The sequence below is a fragment of the Penaeus chinensis genome, chromosome 32, assembly GCF_019202785.1.
Source record: "Penaeus chinensis breed Huanghai No. 1 chromosome 32, ASM1920278v2, whole genome shotgun sequence".
In the NCBI taxonomy this organism is placed as follows: Eukaryota; Metazoa; Arthropoda; class Malacostraca; order Decapoda; family Penaeidae; genus Penaeus; species Penaeus chinensis.
Genome location: NC_061850.1, coordinates 28,852,500 through 28,862,369, shown reverse-complemented (window position 1 = coordinate 28,862,369; position 9,870 = coordinate 28,852,500). Strand labels below are relative to the sequence as shown.

Sequence of the window (9,870 nt, the reverse complement as noted above, 5' to 3'; positions counted from 1 at the left end):
CATAAATATTTCTCTGTGACTTAAATTAATTGTGTTTATATATATTTATATATGTGTGTGTGTATATACCTATGTCTCTAACGTACAGGTATATAGGTACAGGCGAGGGAGGGAAGGCGAAAAAATAATTGAGTAATTATTAAAAGTATAAAAGAACAAAATGGAGAAGAAAATATGAGAGCTAGTTAATATAACAAATGTGCAATAAGGAAACAATGTGCTAAATAGACGACGATATATACATACAAAATATTTAGACGACGAGAGTGAAACGATATGAAAGAAGGCGACTGAGCGAAAAAATACGGAAGTGCAGGAGGGGGAGACAAAATAGAAGAACAATAGACACGAGAATCATAAATAAAAAGGGAAACAGTGAAGTTGCAGATTGATAATAATAATAATGATAATGATAATAATGATCACAGTAATAATAATAGTAATGATAATAATAATGATGATAATAATGGTAATAATGATTATCATCAGTGTTATTATCATAATCATTATTATCATTATCATTTTTATTATCATTATTGTTATTATCATTATCATTATTATTACTATCAATATGATCATTTTCATTATCATTATCATCATCATCATCATCATTGCTATTGCTATTATTGCTATCATTATCATTAATGTTATTATTATGATAATTATTACTATCATTATTACTATTATGATCATTATTATTGATATTATAATAATTATTATTTTTACTTTTATAATTAATATTATTATCATTACCAGTATTATGATTATGAATAATGCTTACACGCAATGAAGAGGAAGAAGAAGGAAGTGCCTGCGGGGAGGGTCTTGGCAACATTTAAGGATTTGTGCAAAAGTATCTATTGAGGACGCGGTGACCGAGTGGTTAGAGCATCAGACCTCGATTCGTCGTCAGATCCAGGTTCTCGAGTTCGATCCCCGGCCGGCGCGCTGTTCCCTTGGGCAAGGAACTTCTCACTGGTGGCCCTATTTTAAATGGCCATATTAATTCCTTGTAAATGTAATTTTACATAAATATTTTTCTGTGACTTAAATTTATTGTGTTTATATATATTTATATATATGTGTGTATATATATCTATGTCTCTAACGTACAGGTATATGTATATCAATATGTGTGTCATATGAAAATTCCATCAGGTCACAGGTATCAGGTGCTTCCAACAGGTACCGAAGGGAAGCGAAGCAAGAAGAATAAAGAAGAGCGACACAAAAAAATAATTTGCGAAATAATTTGCTAATAAAAAGTGAAAGTATCCGATAAAAGTTCGAAATAGAAATATACATAATAAGCGTGCCAAACAAGTAGAAATAGATAAATAAAAAATAAGAAAATGCGACACATGAGCGATATAAATTCGAAACAGAAAAAATGCGAAAAGAGTTAATAATACGGACGCACGCACATGCACGCACGCACGCGGACGCACGCACGCACACGCTCGCACGCACACGCTCGCACGCACACGCTCGCAAACACACGCTCGCAAACACGCTCGCACGCACACGCTCGGAAACACACGCTCGGAAACACACTCGCACGCACACGCTCGCACGCACACGCTCGCACGCGCTCATGCGGCGTTTGGTTTTTCTGTTGGTTGCCTCAATCATTAGGTTGTCCTTTCGGCCAATTGCCTCGACCAATCTGGACCACAGTGCTACCACGAAATTAAAACGTAAAAACTCGGCAGGTGACATTTGAAACGTGGCGTATGAGCCCGTAGAGTTACATCGCCTTAGTACGAGCAGAGGCTGAGATAAATGTAACTGAGCTAACTGCGACAAATAGATACCAGAATCATAAATGAAAATGGAAACAGTGAAGTTGCAGATTGATAATAATAATGATGATAATGATAATAATGATAACAGTAATAATAATAGTAATGATAATAATAATGATGATAATAATGGTAATAATGATTATCATTAGTGTTATTATCTTTAGTATTATTATCATAATCATTATTATCATTATCATTATTATTACTATCAATATGATCATTTTCATTATCATTATCATCATTGCTATTATTGCTATCATTATTATTACTGTTATTATTATATTCATTATCAGTATCATTATTACTATTATGATCATTATCATTAATATTATAATCATTATTATTTTTACTTTTATAATTAATAATATTATCATTACCAGTATTATGATTAAGAAGAATACCACTGCCCTTTTCATTATTATTATCATTATCATCATTATGATTATTATCATTATCATTCTTATTATTACCAATTTTGTTAATGTAATCTTTATCATTATCATTATCATTGTTATTATAATTATTGTTTTTATTATTATTATTTTCAATATTATTATTAACATTATTATTATTATTATTATTATTATTATTATTATTATTGTTGTTATTATTATTGTTATTATTATTGTTATTATATCATCATTATCATTATTATTTTCATTATTATTATTACTATTATTAATATCATTCATTTTATTATTATCATAATTATTATCATTATTATTATCATTATTATGTCCTTTCGGCCAATTGCCTCGACCAATCTGGACCACAGTGCTACCACGAAATGAAAACGTAAAAACTTATTATCATTATTATTATCATTATCATTATTAGTATCATTATCGTTATAACTAACATTTCAAATATTATCATTATTATTTTTATCATTATTATTACTGCATTAATCATTAATCATCATTATTTTGATTATCATTATTATTATTATTACCCTTTTGATAATTATTTATTTTATCTTTATTGCCATTATCATTATTATTATCATTATCATTACTACTATTGTTATCATTATTTTCATTATTTTTACCGCTATATCATTATTTATTTAATCATCTATTTTTCATAATAATAATAATAAGAAAAAGAAGAAGGAGAAGAATATTGACTATTATTATCATTATTATTATTATTATTATTATTGTTGTTATACACACACTCATATATAAGCATTTAAATATGCGTACACACACACTCACACATGCATACACACACACACACACACATATATATATATATATATATATATATATATATATATATATATATATGTATATATATGTATGTATGTATGTATGTATGTTTATATGAATTTATATATATATATATATATATATATATATATATATATATGTCGTAAACAGAATGTAGATTAATCTGTAAATATAGAATTATAATCACATCTGTTACGATTAAGGTATTACTGCCACCACCAGTTCTTTCAATGGGTAAAACTGGAAACCACTTTACATCTGAATGACTCTGTGACCCAACGATCATAAAAGTGTTCAATCGTCCAAAAGGGCTACAGGAAAAGAATCTTATTTTACTATTTTTATTTTATGTATTTTATATATGCATTGTAAATTATAACAAATTATATATATACAAAATGAGCAAATGACAAAGAACTAGAGTTATAAACTTAAACTGAGAACCTTCCGGTAATAACCGTGACAAAACCCGTCACGGATATTCCACTCTAATTACTGAGAACCTTCCGGTAATAACCGTGACAAAACCCGTCACGGATATTCCACTCTATTTTCCCTTATCAACAAGTGATAAGCACACCGAATATTCCTGTGCACAGAATATCCCCTTGCACTATTCTCCAATACTAGACTCACCGCCCAGTATCTCTCCACACAACTTAGATCTACACTTTCCCTACCAAAGTCACTAGCAGGTGTCCGTCCATCTCGTCGCGTGCCTGTCTGGAGAGGTTCTGTCTCCTCCTCTTTCTCCCCTCTCCCGTCGTCGCGCGTGCGCAGACGGAGTACCTCCTCAACGACGCACGACGATCTTCGTCTTTCATTTCTACTCTTTCGTCGTCTTACGACATATATATATATATATATATATATATATATATATATATAAACATACTTTATTTTCTCTTTTTTCAACAGACATTACCTCCACTACATGACATAGGCCTCTCTCACTGACTATTGAGAGGTTGTTTGGCAGTGCCATCCTTGCCTGATTGGATGTCCTTCCTCACCAACTGCGGTTCCCTACGACACCTGCGTAGGGAATCAAAATTGTTATTATCATAATTATTGTCATCATTGTTATTATTATTATAAATTTTGTTACTGGAATCCTTATCGTTATTATTGTTATTTTTATCATCATTATCACGTATATTACCATAATTTATTATTATTTTCATCATCATTATTATTTCTATTACTATTATTATTATTATTATTATTATCATTATTATTATTTTTACTTCCCTACGACAGCTGCGCTTGATTTCTCAAGACGATATGTCGTTTTACTCACCGTGAGATCGGGCAGGAACTGATAGTCGGACCGCAGGCATTTTCCGACCGCCGCGGCGGGGAATTGAACTCGGGACCATGAGAGTCGGAGGCCAGTGCTCTAACCACTGGACCACCGTGGCAGTCCTGAAAAATATCTCTGAGTAGGGGGATAGCGCGAACGCTGTCCCCCGCTAACAAAACTTGCGCACTCGAGTTCATCACTCCTGGGTTATTCGCAGGGGTCAGCGCCACCAGGTAAACCTCGCCCTGGGAGAACCGCCTTCGTGACCACGGATGTATTATTGTACATCTGGCAATCTCTTCCACGTAAACATAGCGTAAATAGTATTTTTAGGAATGAGGCGAAAGCAATAGATTTTTGTTACCCAGAATGTCATTGGCAGAATGTAAATAACCAAAAAGTCTGGTAGTAGCAATATCGTTTTAAACTACGTAAGCCGTTTGATCATATATTTTTTTTTTTTTTTTCAAATCATTGATTAGAAAACATGTAGATATACAAGCATATGTATACACGCACGCACACACACACACATACACATACATTATGTTGCGCAAACGCACATACCCTTGCACATACCTCACATGCCCACACATATGCACTCACACGTATACGCAATGAAGAGGAAGAAGGAAGTGCCTGCGGGGAGGGTCTTGGCAACATTTAAGGATTTGTGCAACATTATCTGTTGAGGACGCGGTGACCGAGTGGTTAGAGCATCAGACCTCGATTCGTCGTCAGATCCAGGTTCTCGAGTTCGATCCCCGGCCGGCGCGCTGTTCCCTTGGGCAAGGAACTTCTCATTGGTGGCCCTATTTTAAATGACCATATTCATTCCTTGTAAATGTAATTTTACATAAATATTTTTCTGTGACTTAAATCTATTGTGTTTATATATATTTATATATATGTGTGTGTATATAACTATGTCTCTAACGTACAGGTATATGTATATCCATATGTGTGTCATATGAAAATTCCATCAGGTCACAGGTATCAGGTGCGGCACAAAATAATAAGAAAAAGCGTAAGTAGAAAATGCGTTAAAAGAGCGATGGAAATCGAAAGAGAAAATTAAACAAAAATAAAAAATAAGAAAAAGCGAAAGTAGAAAATATGTTTGAAAATGCGATTAAAGTCAGAATAGAAAAAAAGAAAATGAGAAACAATGCAACAAATCAAAAACAGAAAAATAGAAAATGAGAAAAATGGAAAGTAGAAAGTGCGTCAAAAGTTCGCTATAGAAATAGAAAAGAATAATTTGTGTGCGAAAAGAGTTAATAATTCGGACGCACGCACATGCACGCACGCACACGGACGCACGCACGCACACGCTCGCACGCACACGCTCGCACGCACACGCTCGCAAACACACGCTCGCAAACACACTCGCAAGCACACGCTCGCACGCACACGCTCGCACGCGCTCATGCACAAGCACACATCGGCGTTTGGTTTTTCTGTTGGTTGCCTCAACCATTAGGTTCTCCTTTCGGCCAATTGCCTCGACCAATCTGGACCACAGTGCTACCACGAAATGAAAACGTAAAGACTCGGCAGGTGACATATGAAACGAGGCGTGTGAGCCCGTAGAGTTACATCACCTTAGTACGAGCAGAGGCTGAGATAAATGCAACTGAGCTAACTGCGACGGATAGATACCAGAATCATAAATGAAAATGGAAACAGTGAAGTTGCAGATTTATAATAATAATGGTGATAATGATAATAATGATAACAGTAATAATAATAGTAATGATAATAATAATGATGATAATAATGGTAATAATGATTATCATTTGTGTTATTATCATTAGTGTTATTATCATAATCATTTAAACTACCTAAGCCGTTTGATAATTTGTTTTTTGTTTTTCAAATCAGTAATTAGAAAACATGTAGATATACAAGCATATGTATACACGCACGCACACACACACACATACACATATATTCTGTTGCGTAAACGCACATACCCTAGCACATACCTCACATGCACACACCTATGCTCTCACACGTACACGCAATGAAGAGGAAGAAGAAGGAAGTGCCTGCGGGGAGGGTTTGGCAACATTTAAGGATTTGTGCAACATTATCTGTTGAGGACGCGGTGACCGAGTGGTTAGAGCATCAGACCTCGATTCGTCGTCAGATCCAGGTTCTCGAGTTCGATCCCCGGCCGGCGCGCTGTTCCCTTGGGCAAGGAACTTCTCATTGGTGGGCCTATTTTAAATGACCATATTCATTCCTTGGAAATGTAATTTTACATAAATATTTCTCTGTGACTTAAATTTATTGTGTTTATATATATTTGTATATATGTGTGTGTATATACCTATGTCTCTAACGTACAGGTATATAGGTACAGGCGAGGGAGGGAAGGCGAAAAAATAATTGAGTAATTACTATAAGTATAAAAGAACAAAATGGAGAAGAAAATATGAGAGCTAGTTAATATAACAAATGTGCAATAAGGAAACAATGTGCTAAATAGACGACGATATATACATACAAAATATTTAGACGACGAGAGTGAAACAATATGAAAGAAGGCGACTGAGCGAAAAAATACGGAAGTGCAGGAGGGGGAGACAAAATAGAAGAACAATAGACACGAGAATCATAAATAAAAATGGAAACAGCGAAGTTGAAGATTGATAATAATAGTGATGATAATGATACTAGTGATAACAGTAATAATAATAGTAATAATGATAATAATAATGATGACAATAATGGTAATAATGATTATCATTACTGTTATTATCATAATCATTATTATCATTATCATTATCATTATCATTATTGTTATTATCATTATCATTATCATTATTATTGCTATCATTATTATTACTGTTATTATTATAATCGCTATTACAATCATTATTTTTACTTTTATAATTAATATTATTATCATTATCAGTATTATGATTATGAATAATATCACTGCCCTTTTCATTATTATCGTCATTATCATCATAATGATTATTATCATTATCATTCTAATTATTACCAATTTTGTTGATGTAATCTTTATCATTATCATTATCATTATTATTATAATTATTGTTATTATTATTATTGTTTACATTATTATTATTAACATTATTATCATTATTACTATTATTATCATTATTATTATTATTATTTACATTATTATTATTATTATTATTATTATTATTATTATTATTATTATTATATCATCATCATCATTATCATTATTATTGTCATTATTATTATTATTATTATTTTTATTATTATTATTATTATTATTATTATTATTATTATTATTATTATTATTATTATCATTAATACTGTTACCATCATTGTTATCATTATTATTATAATTATTATTATTATTACCCTTTTGATAATTATTTATCTTATCTTTATTGCCATTATCATTATTATTATCATTATCATTACTACTATTATTATAATAATCATAATCATTAAGTAATAACGCTATTATTATCATTATCATTATATCATTGTTATTACTTTCGACATTATCTTTTACTTTATTTTGATAATAGTTATTATTACCATAATCATTATTATGATTTTTATTGTTATGATTATCATTACTATTATCAAAAGTCTAATTATAATTATCATTATCATTGGAATTCTTATTGTCATTATCACTAATATTATCATTGTTTTAATTGTTATCATTATGATATTCCTATTGTTATTATCATTATTATTATAATCATCATTGTATTTTTGTTATGATTATCACCAATATTATTGAAGTATTATTTTCTTAATTTAATTACTATTACCGTCATTATTATTATCATTATCATTGATATAATTAATATTATTGTTATTACTATTGTTATCAATTACTATCATTATTATGATGATTATCATCATTATCATTGTTATCACCAATTATTGTGATATTTATTATCATTATTTTTATTATTATTATCACTACGATTATTATATATTATCATTATTAGTATTATTATCATTGTAATTATTATTCTCATATTTTTATTATATCATAATTATTATCCTTTTTATTTGGCTACCTATCAATATTATTGTTATTATTATCATTATCATAATGGTTATCGTTTCTCTTATTAATTTAATTATCATCATGTTCATTATTGTTATCATCTTATTATTTTTACCGCTATATCATTATCTATTTAATCATCTGTTTTTCATAATAATAATAATAAGAAAAAGAAGAAGGAGAATAATATTGATTATTATTATTATTATCATCATTATCATTATTATTATTATTATTATTATTATTGTTATTATTATTATTATCATTATTATTATTATTATTATCATTATTATTATTATTATTATTATTATTATTATTATAATAATTATTATTATTATTATTATTATTATTGTTGTTGTTGTTGTTATACACACACACATATATAGGCATTTAAATATGCGTACACACACACATGCATATATATATATATATATATATATATATATATATATATATGTATGTATGTATGTATGTATGTTTATATAAATATATATATAAAAACATACTTTATTTTCTCTTTTTTTTCAGCTGACATTTACTCCACTATATGACATAGGCCTCTCTCACTGACTATTGAGAGGTTGTTTGGCAGTGCCATCCTTGCCTGATTGGATGTCCTTCCTCACCAACTGCGGTTCGGCGCACTAACACCTATGCCACGGCGGCGACTTAACTCCGACACCTGCGCTTGATTTCCCAAGACGTTATTTCGTTTTTCTCACCGTGATATCGGGCTGGAACTAATAGTCGGACCGCAGGCATTTTACGACAGGCGCGGCGGGGAATTGAACTCGGGACCATGAGAGTCGGAGGCCAGTGCTCTAACCACTGGACCATCGTGGCAGCCTTTAAAAATATCTCTGATAAGGGGGATAGCGCGAACGCTGTCCCCCGCTACCAAAAATAATTTTGATACTTATTGTTATTTTTATTAGTGGTATTATCATTATTATCATCACCATTATTATTACCATTAGTATTATCTTTATGATTATTCTTATTCATAGTATTATTATTATTCTTGATTTTATCATTATCATTATTACTATCATTATTATTATTATTATTATTATCATGATGATGATCATTATTTTTTCATCATTATTACCATTATAATCATTCTTATTTTAACCCTTACTATTATCATTATTATCAGTACCAATATTGTGATTATGACTAATATCATTATCATTATCAAAATTGTTATTATCATAATTATTGTCATCATTGTTATTATTATTATCAATTTTGTTACTGGAATCCTTATCGTTATTATTGTTATTTTTATCATTATTATCTTCATTATCATCATTATCACGTATATTACCATAATTTATTATTATTTTCATCATCATTATTATTTATATTACTATTATTATTATTATTATCATGATTATTATCATTATTATCATTATTATTGTTATTATTAGTGCTATCATTGACATTGCCACTAGTCGGAGTGCAGGCACCTGCACACACCTATGCACTCACACGTAC

At 30.2% G+C, this 9,870-nt stretch overlaps 1 pseudogene; it reads right to left on the bottom strand.

Moving 5' to 3' along the window:
* Positions 1-4,481: 4,481 nt before the first annotated feature.
* On the bottom strand, positions 4,482-4,628 carry LOC125042808 (annotated as a pseudogene).
* Between the last annotated feature and the right edge of the window lie 5,242 nt (positions 4,629-9,870).